The sequence below is a fragment of the Octopus sinensis genome, linkage group LG21, assembly GCF_006345805.1.
Source record: "Octopus sinensis linkage group LG21, ASM634580v1, whole genome shotgun sequence".
Classification (NCBI taxonomy): Eukaryota; Metazoa; Mollusca; class Cephalopoda; order Octopoda; family Octopodidae; genus Octopus; species Octopus sinensis.
The window spans coordinates 14,616,785-14,631,784 of record NC_043017.1 but is presented as its reverse complement, the minus strand read 5'-3'; the positions used below and the strand labels follow the sequence as shown (position 1 = coordinate 14,631,784).

General features: G+C 39.5%; 1 protein-coding gene across 1 annotated transcript in view; it reads left to right on the top strand.

Annotated features, from left to right (window-relative positions):
* LOC115222732 (voltage-dependent calcium channel type A subunit alpha-1) overlaps positions 1-15,000 on the top strand; it is a 998,519-nt gene that overhangs the window by 556,532 nt on the left and 426,987 nt on the right. The gene's annotated exons all lie outside the window — the stretch shown is intronic.

The window sequence follows — 15,000 nt, the reverse complement described above, 5'->3', positions numbered from 1 at the left end:
CATTATTCAAGGTTTTTATTCATCCTTAACCGTTATTCTTTTTGTTAATGTTAGACATATCTAATATCTATTACAGCGATCTAAAATTAAAATATGTAAAAATAAATATTTGACGATATTTTTAGTACAAAATCCAAAATAACATCTTTTTCTCTTTTATTTGTGGAATTTTATTCTAAAATAAACGTTTCTCGGAGAAAAAGAAAATTGATAACTGCCAAATATTGAGTGGAATATTTCTTAGAATGACAGTAATCCTATTTTCTTCTGGATTCATTAGCAAATCTCCTCCCAAAACTCAGATTACAAAACTAAAAATCTATATTTTGTGAATGTTTTACTTCTTTATTTCTGCAAATATTCTTGTCTTTGGAACAAAGAAAAACATTTCTCTATTTCTGTCTTTCTCTTAAATTCAATAATTACTCTTTCCGACATTTCTATGTTACTGTAGCAGTTTTTTAAAAACTTTTTCTATTTATTGCTGAGATAAGCTAGTTCGATCCTCACCAGGTTTTCCCCCATATCTGCTGGGAGAGAAACACATCATGACGGAGATGGAGGTATTCATTCCATAACAGGTTCATGCTTATACGTAAGCATGGTTGTATGGGTAAGAAGTTGACTTTATAACTTTGGTTTCGAGTTCGTTCCCGCTGTACAGCACCTTGAGAAAGTGTCTTTTACCACAGATTTGGATTGAGTAATGCCTTGCGAATAAAACTGAGTAGATGGAGACTGTGTGGAAGTCCATCGGCTATTTTCTGATTGCAGCGTTACACTTAATTCGTTGATTGGTTTAACATCAGCACATGTCCCTTGGGTACCTTTAGCAGCAGGATCCGCTCTTTTGCAAGTATTTGAGCCAGGATGCTGTCTGATGATGCTTACTCCCTTCACCACCCCACTCTCGAACACCTGGTCCTTAAGCAACTCTGATAGAATCTACTGTGTTGCTGCTCATTAACACCATTATCTGGTCCTTGGATACGTTTATTAGAGTTTACTACGTTGTGTGTATGTGTGTGTGTGTATGTCTGTGTGTGTGTATGTGTGTGTGTGTATGTGTGTGTGTGTGTGTGTGTGTGTGTGTGAACGTATGTATGCATCTATAGATAGAGCAAACAGACAGACAGAGAGATATGTATGTAACGTGTTGTAATAATATTAAAAGTCGATAGTCCACTCTGAATTTTGCCCCAGGCTGGGCTGTTTACGACTGAGCAACCTACTCTAGACCGCAACTCTAAGTAAACGCCCAACTTTTGATATACTAAACATATCTATCTACTCTACCCATCGTATTTGGATTCTATGTTAGATGGCGTTCATAACTACGTGAAATGTATTTTAAAAACGATTTACAACTCTCAAATTATTATAATGAAACACACACACACACAAACACACAATCTCTAATGTAACCTCATCTCTTAAACTTTCAAATCGTCACTTAATAGGTACACCACCATCACTGCCGCCGCCTCGCCTACCATCGTTCCCTGATTGTTTAAACCAATTAATTATTTAAGCCATTGCTAATATTCTAACTTTGGTGGGAAATATGTCCTGATTCTGATCGTTTCAGAACTATTTCAGAAGTAATTCCTTCTGCGATATCTTGTTCTCGGAAACCTATAATAAAAAGTGTTATTTTGTTTTCGTCGAAAACCTAGCTAGAACATGTACGTTCACCATAGCTGCATCTACGCCAAAAACAGAATTTTACAAACATAAGACGTTCTCGTCACCTCTCTCCGGTGAATACGTGACTCTTTAGTTCTCTAATCTGCAAGACATCGTCCTGGACATTAAACCACGTAAATGTCATTCGTTTGTTCTATTGGTAGACTCTTTGAGAGCCTTTTTCGAAGTAGATATGGTTATGTCTCGGATCAACTCCGTTAGAGACACAATGAAACGTCACTATGTTTTCATTACAGTGAACTAAATGTAGCAGTAAATTTAAAAGAGTTTTATAAATAACCGTGTTTAATGTATTAGGCAAACAATTGGAGTAAAATGCCTACAGACGAGGCGGTTGTGACGTCATCGTTATGCAAATATCTTCTTTTTAAGCCAATAATGCTTCCTGAATCCTCATATCACAACATCTTCTGCAGTCAGAATTTCATCCGCCTACTGAATTTCTGATGTTTTTACTTTTACGTAATCAGACAAGGTTTTACTAAGAAATAGCGACGACGAATGATTCTGGTTTAATTTAAATTGTATTTTCTTTCAAGAAATACTTTGAAACCCTCAGAAATCCTATCTCAATAACATTTTCAGTCGTCAACATCTCGTCCGCCCACTGGAATTGCGGTAACCATTTCCTTTTTACATAAACGCAAAGAAAATGGTGAAGACAATTCTAGCTGTAGAATTTCAATACCATTATCTGGTTAGAATTAATTTCCTACTCTGAAAGAAGATGGTAGCCAGCTGAAATATAATTTCATTAAGGCTAGCATGCCATTTCCACTGATAGCTGTATGGATACGAAATTCGTTTTGTAATTACTTGCTTTTCGGTTCGATCCCAATGCACAGCACTTTGGGCAAAGCGTCTTGTAGTATAACCAACGATCGATCAGAATTTTTGGAGCGGAATTTAGTCAAGGGAATTTGTAAGGGTGGTAATGACCTTCTGTGGAAATGGTGGGGGAGTGGTGTATATTTCTGTTTGTGTTTATACGTATAGATTAGTGTATGCGCGTGCGTGTGTGTATGTAGTGTATATAGCGTGTATGCGCATAATAGCTGCAAGTTCCCGGGTTCGATCTACAGCATCACAACTTAAGTAAATGCCATTTCCCATAGTCTATGAGTAAAATTGTGTTGACGCAAGTTGTGTAGAAAGCGCGCCGGGTGGATAGTACATTATTTCAAATGATGCGGCATTTTCATACCCTGTGTCACATTGATTCTATCTGAGAATTACTCAAAGGCAGCGCTGTCTTTGAGTATGGCCACACTGGGGACTTGCCCGGAACCTCATGGGTGTTGGGACCCGGTTCTGATCTACGTATGCTGCAGATTTCTGTCAATAAATGAATAATATAGGGCCCAATGCATTGATTTATCCGGAGGCCTTTAATGCTGCTAAGATGTCCCTGCTTAAATGGTTCACATGTCTGCGAAATGCAAAGACATACGTTAGTTCAGGGGCGAAAAACTCTCTTGAACCAGAAACTGAATCCTCATCATCGAACGACAGCCGTCCACCGCCACGTATGATATATATGCATAGCGAGAGATTACTATATATTTATGCATGCGTATATATATATATATATATATATATTATATATATATATATAAACGCATATGTTGTCTGTGTGTGTTCGCGTATGTATCTGTTTTACATATCAGTTTTGTCTATGTATGCCGTTTTTTGCAGCTCATGTTGTCTGGCTTTTCTGCCTTTCTCCGTGGCCATGTGTTTTGTTAGCTGCATTAGATGGCAAGTCAGAAAGTCAATATTCCACCACGCGCGCGCGATTACACACACACACACACACACACACGTATGTATGTATATACGTTTACTAAAGAAAACTAATGTACTGCAGACAAGATCCTCAACGGCGAGTCATTATCGAGGTTGCTATGGCAATCGGTTGGTAAGCTTTAGTTTCTTGACTACCATTGTACTAATCAATGCCTCTCTCTAAGCTAAATGATGAAGCGGTCATCTTTAAAACGAAACCAAAAGCTACAATCGCCGTCACTAATGCAGGACATTATACCCTTGTCAGGCTGACATGTGTTCAGCGTGTCAGCGCCGCTTTGCAGGGAGAAGTAAATAGCAACATAAAATAATACACACAAAGTTCGAAGCCAGGGCAGATCTTATAAGTATATTCTGTTACATAGAATATTAATAGTATGGTGAAAGAAAGAAGTAACTTAAACACGAAATAATCAAAACTTTTTAAACGGTTTCCATTCCTTAGTTTCAAGTCTTTCACTTCGATGTAATTTTAGAAAATCACGAACACTGCGCCATTTTGTTTAACCTCATTGCTATCAGGGGCCGCAGGCGCCATGTTTATGCATTTATGTTGCACTGAGGGACATTGCCATCATCTACTGTTGACTTGGGATTTCACTGATTTCCCACAGTGCAACACTCTCCATCAGTGTCAAGTAATAAATGTAATCAGGTTGTTTTGTCCCACGTCGTAGTGTGTGTGTGTTTTTCCTCCATCAATCATACAACCACAACCACAGACCGGGGACAGCTGTAACCACTTCTTCCAAACAGCAACGCTCCGCTAATACTCTTTCTTGAAACCATTAATCCCTTTGATTCCGTTTCTGCTCTTTCTCTTTTCATTTGTAATTATCGTCATCATCGTCGTCGTCATCATCGTTGTCATTCTTCTCCTCTTCATCATCGTCTTTTGTGCAGTTTGGGGCGTTAGGTTGTCCCTGCGCAATAGAGAGATAAACTCTTTTGTGTTTTTTTGGCTCTCTGTTCACAGTAATGCAGGTTTGCATTGGATTAGAACTCAGAACACAGACAACAGGAACAGATGCTGCATGTTATTGCGTCTGACGCCAATTCCTTGCCCTCCGCTGATCTTTTATTTGTCGGATGTGAGGTGATGAGTGATTTCTTTACGGTATGGCAGGTGAAATACAAAGGGAGAGAGAGAGAGAGAGAGAGAGAGAGAGAGAGAGAGAGAGAGACGGACGGAGGCAAAGAGAGACAGAAAGATATTGGCCACCCTGCTCGCCATCTCGTCCCAGTTCTTCCCCACCTGGAGATGCCGACTAAACCAGATCCCGAACAATTTAACCGGTCCCTCTCTCTAGTATCCGACGACGTTATTGGATGGCCTGACCAGCCTCTCCAGGCACCAAGCGGCAGGCCCACAGACTTTTCTTGGTCATTTTTTCCTCCTGTCACCGTCTTGTATTCTTTTAGAGCAATACCGATCAGGTCTATATGCCTATTGTTCGACACTAAGACGGCGATGTCATCCGCATATACCAACATAGTTCTCCTATGTCTTAGTTCGCGCGGTATGCCTTTCAACGCCTCCAATCTGATCATTCACTGAAATGTAGAAAGGGAGCCTCTACATGGTTGATTGATGTGCTAGAAGTAGCAATTAAACCTTCAAATCCTGCTGATATCTTAAAAGTGCTCACGTTAGATAATGTAGTCTTAAACACACTCTGAGCATAAAAGAGGGGATGGTCACAACCGGAACATCTTTTAGCAAATTTTGCTGGATTAGGACTGACCTAGGGCTAAACAACAAAAACAAAGATCACGTTAGATAATGTGGTCTTAGATACACTGTGTTTGAATAAAAGACGGAATGGTCACGGCTGATTCATTTTTGAACCGAGGGCTAAATAACATACAACTACTACTACATTTGATTAGAAAAATCTACCTACCTCTATGACGCTTCTATAAATATTAAATGGTTAAATTGGTAGATTATTGAACCAAATACTTTGTCATATTTAGTTACTTGCCATAAAGATGTGAGTTCAAATCCCACCAGGTGAGAATTCAGACGCACAGATACGGCTGCATGTCGGGAAGACATACCAGATAGCTTGAACAGTTTCACAACCGTCTTCTACGATCAATTTTGCGAATCCGGTGGCGGGACTACATCTGCAAGCATTGAGGTCGAGATCTTAAAGGCTCAGCTTCGATGAACCGGCCATGTAATCCGCGTGGATTAATTCAGGATACTGCTACGGTTATTCTACGGAGAACTGAAGAGGGACAGCCGTGCCCAAAATCGTCCATGGAAAGAGTATAAAGACAACCTCAAGTCCGACCTGATGGGCTGAACACTAGCCCTCACGACCTCGAGCTGACCGGACCAAGTAACACAACCGATGCTCCAGAACAGCAAGCAACTTCCAAACCATCAGGCGTCAGGCGTATGCAGCGCCTCAGCTCCAATCAGAAGAGACATGGAAAGACGACAAATGCAAGAGCTACAAACAAAATTTCTTCTCAGAATAGGAACAATTCGAAATTTTTTTTATTTCATTGGACGTTTCTTGACTTTATTTCAGACATTAGTATGTGTTGTGATGAATTTTGTTAAGAATAAATAACTCTTTTAGGATAAAAAGGGCTTAAATGGTTATTTGAAGCCCAAATTTAAGATAGCCCTAAGGTAGAACATGGATTTATGCAAAGATGTAGAAATTTCGTAAAGTATAAAAATTTTGAATTATAAAAAATATTTGTAACCGATAGAGAAAACCTGACTTCAGATGTAAATTCAGCAAATCCAAATTAGGCAAGAATAAGTGCAAATATGAAAGCAACACGATGTTCCTCGGTGAAATCGAAGTGTAGCACTCGTACCTGCAGTAGTAGACGTACATCTAACTGTACACACACGATATATATATCTATATCTATATATATAGATATAGAGAGAGACAGAGAGACAGAGAGAGAGAGAGAGAGAGACTACGAGTGTAAGAACAAACGAATTTTATCATTGGAAATGATAAAATTTATTAAATGACACAGATACGGAACACGAACATTTAGTACTCCGAGTTTCTGAGCAGCGAGTCAATACACGCTGCACTTGATCAGCTTTGAATGTTTTATGCATGTTCCCTGCCCACTTAATAGAGTAACAAGCAGTAAGTGTGCCATTGCATATATATATTAGAAGACACGAACGAGAGCAAAGTAAAAGAAGATGAAAGCAATGGTTCCAGCTGGTCTTGTTTAGGTCGTCTTTAACTTGTAAAGATCCACAGATAATAATTTTGTTGGGAAATAAACATATGCTGATATAACATTTAAACAGATATCCTAAATGAAAGGACAGCACATCTTGGCATCAGAGTTCGCTTGTCAATGGCAATTCAGGTGACATTTTAGTGCCATCTGTACAGAAAGATCAGCATTTGAAAAGCATCACTTTAATTCATTCGCTTCGTTAAATTTATCGATAAACATTTTCAATTTTGTTTTGCATTTTTCGTAAATGTTTAGATTTAGTTTTGTCGATAAATTTCAGAATTTCGAGGTGAAATATTAAAACTAAAATGTTATAGAAACGTAGAAAATTTCTCAGCAGACATAAAAATATATCGGAATTAATAACCGAAGAACAAATTCTGTCTGGTTAAAATGTTTTCCAGGCATAGCATTTTTAGTAACGCACACACATACGCGAACACATAATTGCATGTACACAATCATATACATTATATATCCACACACACACACACACACATATATATATATAATATATATATATATATATATATATATATATATATATATATATATATATATCATTCGGAGCAAACTTTTCTAAACACGCATCAGGTGGAACTGTTGTTTGTCAACAACATAATTCAATGCAGAAATAAATATCAAAACCATAACTTGCGCCTTTACTGTATTTAATTTAATTTCATTTTCATACACACGCGCATGTATATTATATCTTCCTCCTCTCTCTTTCTCTCTCTCTCTCTCTCTGTATATATATATATATATATATATATATATATATAAATATATAGCAATAATAATTCTCTAAATGAGTTATAGACAGTGACTGCTCCGTAATATAAGGGATATTAGCCAACCGAATATGGCTAGGGACAGGGCAGGGTGGTGGGGGTGTCACTGTTGCATTTAGCCCCAGGCGAACATCAACGTCACCAGATAGGCCTGACGCCATCACGACGTCCTTTATCTTGCAAAGGGAGATCACTCACCAAGAAGCCGATACCACACACGGACCTAGGTTTCAAGGTGTGTTCGGAGCAGTCACTGTCTATAACTCATTTAGAGAATTATTATTGCTGTCGAACGGATTTTCGAAATCAGTAAATGTATTTACTAGAAAATCCTTATATGTATCTTGCAAAGTTGGTCGTTCATCGAGAAGCGATGCCTACCACACGTTGATAATAGGCAACACACCTTGAAACCTAGGTCCGTGTGTGGTATCGGCTTCTTGGTGAGTGATCTCCCTTTGCAAGATAAAGGACGTCGTGATGGCGTCAGGCCTATCTGGTGACGTTGATGTTCGCCTGGGGCTAAATGCAACAGTGACACCCCCACCAACCTGCCCTGTCCCTAGCCATATTCGGTTGGCTAATATCCCTTATATTATATATATATATATATATAACTATCAGCAACAGAGAAGAGTAGTGTGCCAGTAATTGGTGAAGATAATTCCAGAGAGGTAATATAACGGGGAAGAAGGACTGTATCAGTAGCGTAGTTTGCGGAGAACAGATGAGGGGCAGGAGTCCCCAGGCGATGCTTGTTTGGGGACGATACTTTTTGGTTCTGTTGAATAAGTTTGTATAGGTTGTGCGGACTCGGGGTTGGTGGTGACAATTTCAAGGGCTGCCCCGGACAGCACACACTTTAGCTACGGCACTGGACTGTGTAAAGTTTGGTGAAGGATCCATAGATGGAGGGATGGATGGCAAAAGGACTTTTGAGTGTTGTTAATGGAGACCAGGAGAGCTCTAATTTGAATTTAAATCTTTCAGTTTGAAACAGGACACCTCCAGGCTGGATGCACCCGATTCCAACAAATGGTTTTCATTTTAAACATTGTATGCTCGGGTTTACATACCAACCCTAGCGTAGCTAGAGTGTGTACCGCCCGGGGAGGCCCTTCTGTTTGCTGCCCTTAGACCCCACAAAAAAACTCATATTGCCTACAGCAGACCCAAAAGTGCCACCCCTTCAAAAGTGCCGCCAAGAATTAGACTGTCCCACCCCAGCTACGTTAGTGGATACTAAGAATCCACCATGATATATATTATTAGTATACGCGAGCGTCCGTGTGTGCGCGCGTACTGCCCGTAATTTTTCAATATTTCCTGTAAGCTCGAGACGGGGTGACGAAGGTAGGAAGGTGTCTTTAAGGTAGAGACCCGACACAAATGCTGGCAAGATAGAGAAATCGGGTTAAGGTACCCAGGAACAATGATGTTCTCTCGGAAGATGGATCAAGTCTGCCACCTCAGAATTCACAATATAAAGAACTGGAACAAATATCGCGACGCAATTTGTCCTACGTTCTTACTCAGCCAATTCGCGTACACACACACACACACACACACCACACACACACACTGAGAAGTGTGTATTATATTAATATACTTAACAAACCGTAATTTCCAATAGCAATGTTTAGTTTAGAGCCATGTGATTGTAAATAGAATGGGATGTGTGAGGAGGAAGCGAATCACGTCATCGTTGCTAAGGAACCATACTCTAGCATTAATGGCTGGCTTCTTCTCCATAAACTCTTTGATGTCGAAGAGAGAGAGAGAAGACAAATATTTAGAGAGAGAGAGAGAGATGTGACATGGTGAGAAGGAGACGAATGGAAACCGAGTAAAACTAAAATTATGTCGCGGCCGGTCATTCATCAAGAAGACATTGATTGAAAATGCAAACCTTTGTATGTGCTTACATACATGCGTGTATATATATATATCATATATATATATATAATATATATATATATTATATATATATATATATAATATATATATATATATATATGAAAGAGAGAGGGAGAGAGAGAGAGAGAGATGTGTCCGTGTGTGTTTATGTAAATTGCAGGTGTATGTGTTAAATATAGTAAATAATAATTTTATGCTCTTGTAAGGTTTGCTGTCGCGATTGGTTACGTGAAACTCAATACAAATAAATTCCTTGTTATTGCCTCCTCGTATTTTGGCTTTAATTGTCAATTTGATATTTCTATGAATTTTATTTTAATCTCGGCCAAAATAAGTGAGACGAAATAAAATGAAAAATTTGTAGCCTCAAGACGTAAAATACTTCAGTTTTGATACTGGAGAATGGTAAAGAGCCCCTTCTCCAAGAAAGACAACTTCTCTGAACAATCGCAATCCTATTGCACTCACTCCCGATATCTCTAATGTAATAATGGAAACAGCCACCAACAACGATGTCATCTAACAAACTGAATCTCTCTCTCTCTCTCTCTCTCTCTCTCTCTCTCTCTCTCCTCTCTCTCTCTCTCTCACTCTCTCTCTCTCTTAAGCCAGTTCCACCGGTGACGTTCAAAGGTTTAAGACGAACATTAATAATATTGCTCACACTGATCTAAGATGGCCTATAAAGGTCATAGACACTGGTGGTCATTTTTTAAGTTTAGATTCGGCTTGATTCAACAAACCAATAATCGAAGGTGTTCCAGTAATGATTATCCTTTCATTTAATGGTATACCTGAGACTGTAATGGTTCATGACTTCTCCCAATCTTTACAGGTGTAGGGCTGAGATTTGAGGAAGGCTTGATTCTTATTTCTAGTATGTCGTACGGCACAGTGGAGAATCTCTTTTTGTCTCATGTTAAATGGGAAAAGTAAATCAAGCATAGAATTGTCCACACATAGGATAGCCTCCTTTATTCGATGGATACAATAAAGCCCTGGGACTGGCACTTATGCAAGTGTTTATGGGCTGGAGTGTTCGCGCACAAATTTTCTTTGGTATGGATGTGATGTTTCCTTATGATGTTCCCAATATAGGATGAACCATATTTGCTGCAGACTACCTCATATAACATATATGCCCAAGAGCACATTTTAAAGTTTTTGATGGGGCACTAGGACAGTGAGTACTCCGCGATGTTGTTTGTCGTACGATTTTGGGATTGGAATTTCATCAGGGATGGACTGAAGTGAATCATCTGTATGTTAAGTCCTTCTGTGTAAAGATGGGTTGCAGCAGTGGCTCTCTCATCGAATTAGGGTAGTTTTGAGAAGCTCGAGCCAATTATGGGAGGATGAGCCTTCTTGTAACGTTTATTAACTTTAGCATCGCTTCTATGATGTTGTTTGGCGAAGGATAGGGGGAGAGCCGTTGTTTAGTAAGATCTTGTGGAACCATTTGGAATTGGCAGCTTCGTCAGCTGCCTCACTTTTATCTGTTGCTTACACGTGTAATTAGGCTCTGGTCGGCAGGACCGAACTCGTAGCGCACATACAGGTTCCTACCGGCTGCTTTCATGACGATGGCTTCCTCCTGCGAGGAAGTAAACATTAGGATGTTGTCCACATACCTAGAGGAGATGCAGGAGTGTCAGGTGCTTAGCACTGTGTGCACAGGAGGAGGAGGAGAATGAGCTCCGCTTCACAGATACAGATGTTGCAATCCGGCCCTCATCTGAGGAAGTTACGATAAAGTTGACATCGACGGGTTTTAAACTGTTGGAAGCAAAAAGCCAAACTAATTATCACAAGGCACTTTATCGAACTCCCTAGTAACTCTCAGTTAGCCCTCAATGTATAGTATGAACCTGTATATATAACTGGTATCTATTGTCATGTTTCTGTTCAACTATATTTGACATTTATTGCTATTGATTTGATTCTGTTTAGGAGAAACAAAGGAGACTTAAAACGTAACTAGGATCGGCAGAACCGTCGGTGCGTCGAAAAAAAACACCATGCAGTATTTAGTGTCAGTTCTTTAATATTTAAGGTTCAAATTCTTTGACGCTGTTTCAACTCTTAACATTATATATACATGCACACACACACACACACACACACACACACACACACACACACACACACACACACACATACACTTACACTTACACAGACACATAGTTATATATGTGTGCAGTGAGCTTTCCCTGGACGTTGTCCTACAAAAAATTTGGCGTATGATAAAACACATACACAATGTATATGCGACCAATAATGTTTGCATGATCGTTGCTGCTTTTAATTCGTAATTTAATTTTCTTTCTCGTGTGCCACGCCGCAGCACATCAAAATAGATTTCACTTTGCTTGCACATAAGTCCCAGGCAAGCGATTCACTTCGTTCAATTAAGTTGTATTGATAAGCCACAATCATGGCGAAATATCGGTATCTACCATTTTCGATCACTTTGGGGCGAGTTGTCTGGGACAGTCGAAGTTCTTTAATACTCGTGTAGAGGGCTTTCCCCGGACGCTGTCCTGAAAAATATATTTGCATAAATATATACGGACAGATAAACGATACAAAGATGGACAAGAAAAAACGAGGACGGGTCATTCGTGGCCTTCTAGTCATCAGTCAACTTTCCAAATTATCATTACAGTTTCGGCATGAGACTATTCAAAATTGGTTGGCCCCAAAATCTAAGCTAAGAGCATTAAATTTTTGGAAGAAAGCAAGCGAATGTGTACAACAACAACGATAAAAAAAAGAGAAAACGGAGAAAATATTACACGATTACAAATACAAACAATAAGAGAATAACAAAAGGTGTCTTTCGACTAATAAGGACAAATCAAGTTGAGCTGGCGTGTGTGGAGCGAAAGTGTTAGGGCACAAACATGAAAGTCAGGAGACAGGAAATAGAGAGGTGCTGTACGGACGGCGGTCGGGCCAAGGAAGAAAGATCATGCTTGGCCGAACACCGATCACGTGGAAGGAGACGAGAGAAGTAGGGGACAGAGGGCTTGAAGAATTAGGGAAGGGAATGCAGAGAGAGAGAGAGAGGGGGGTGGAAAGGTAAAGGGGGGGTGGAAAGGTAAAGGGGGGGATAACGAAGGAAAGTAGATATATATGTTGGTGTGTTTACGTCCCATAACTTAGCGGTTCGGCAAAAGAGACCGATAGAATAAGTCCTGGGGTCGATTCATTCGAGTAAAGGCGGTACTCTAGCATGGCCGCAGTCAGATGACTTAGTTATTTTAATATTTCTATTATATATATATATATATATATATATATATATATATTCATATATATCAGAATTAAAGATGCACGTGCGTACACACACACGCACACACACGATATATATATATATATATATGTCTCTCTCTCTCTGCATTATATATATCGTGTGTGTGCGTGTGTGTGTACGCACGTGCATTTTTAATTCTGATCGTTGTTGCGTCTTCAGTAGAAGATAACAGCAGAACTCGTGCATTATTTCTACCAATAAAAACTGGTTGTCGCAGTCGTCGTCGTCGTTGTTGTTTCGCCGCCAAATCTGCTCATTTCAGAGATCTTTTATCACCCAACGCCATCCGGTCTTTGCCGGGCAGCAGCATCTCGTACTTTCTTTATTTAAGGCACTAGGGTATCATTTATGGGATATTTAGCTTCTGTTTTATTAGCTTGATATTGCTGTTTAACTTCTGGTCGGCCTTGATCAAGAAAATAATCCGTCCATGGCCATCCCGTCCTTTCTAAGATATCTAAGACTACATTGTGTCCATTTATTTCAAACAGTAATAGAGAATGATTTGAGAGAGTATTGACTGCTATTTCTACAATCTCCTTTGTTGGTTCCTATAAAAACTAGTATTGATGATTGGCGCGCTAACCATTGTTAGAATATCATTGGAACCGGAAGTAGTCGCAGTAGTAGCAGCAGAAGGAATGCTGGTATATATGTCTAGTTGTGTAGTAAAAGAAAATGGCGACCAATTATCAGTGGCGCGTGCCTGCTAGTTTAGTGTGTGTAACAGCAATAGAGCTAGTGATACTGCAAACTACAATCGCGGTGGTATGCGGTGATGGTGTTGCTGCTGCTGATGATGATGTAGCCGCTGCTGTTGATGTTGTGACGTGGTGGATAGTAATGGAAGGAAAATGTAAAACTGAAAAGATAATCAATATTGATGTATTGATACGAACGGCCGGACAACAACATAGCTTTAATATATCAGAGGAGGAACATGAAAAAGCGGCGGAGTGTATACAGTGCGAAGAAGAGTGAAAGTGAGGCTATAAAGCAAAGATGGTGTAAAAGCATTTATGAGAGAGTGAGACTTCAATGGCTGTGACTGGGTGTAAAAAGGAGCCGTTTCAGTTGGGGCTTCATCAAAGAGACCTATCTTTATACAAAGAGACAAAACAAAAAAGCAATATTACGAACAATAACTGTCATCTTCCTTCAAATGTTCTACATATCTTTTACACAACAGAACTGCATTAGAATTATTTGCGAATACTTTCAATCTCTTTGCTACTGTTTTTTTCTTGAGTTCTTTCCTCGTTCCGTTTTGCTATGACACCAAAACTTAGAACTTAGAGTGAAACATTCAAAGAAATCTGCCGTCTATAATAATAATAATAATAATATGGAGAGGGAGGGGAAGAAATCTGTAAATGTGATGATTCACATATACCATTTTTTTCATTAGAATTCTCTCTTTCTCTCCCCCCTCTCTGTCTGTTTATCTATCTGCCTCTCGCCTTGTCTGCGTCTCTTTCTATCCCTCTCGCCCCTCTCTCTGCTTTTCACACTTTCAAACTCAGTGTCTCTCTCTCTCTCTCTCTCTCTCTCTCTCTCTCTCTCTCTCTCTCATATTGTAATTGTATTTGTATGGATTTACACTTGTGAGAATACGTCTGCTTTGTACGTACACACATACATACATGTACACGCACACACACACACACACTTTCTTTCTCTCTCTCTCTCTCTCTCTCTCTCTCACACACACACACACACACACAGATATATATATATATATTCAGTTATTCGTATATGTATTTGCAGACATTCTGATATGAAAGTGTGCTTGAGTACTTGTACATGCGCGCATACACACACACACACACACACACACACACACACACACACACACACACCACACACACACACACATGTATGTGTAACTGTTCTCGGTTGCTTGAAGCATTGCGGAATCCCAGGGTTCGGGTGATTTCGAAATCCACAGCAATGCAGATGAGTGGAAGTAAAATATAAACAAAAATAAAGATTAAACGTGTACAAAAAAAATGTTAATAAATTGAAATTTCGGGTGGAAATACCCTTTGTCAAGGATGAGAACAGGAGATCGCGTGAGTGTGCGTGTATGTGCGCACGAGTATCTCTGAATGTCTGTGTGGTGGGTGTGGGTACAGAGAGAGACGGGGAGAGAGGGAAAAGGAGAGAGAGATAGACAGAGGGAGAGAGAAACAAAGGGAGAGAGAGATAAAACACAGAAGTGAAAAA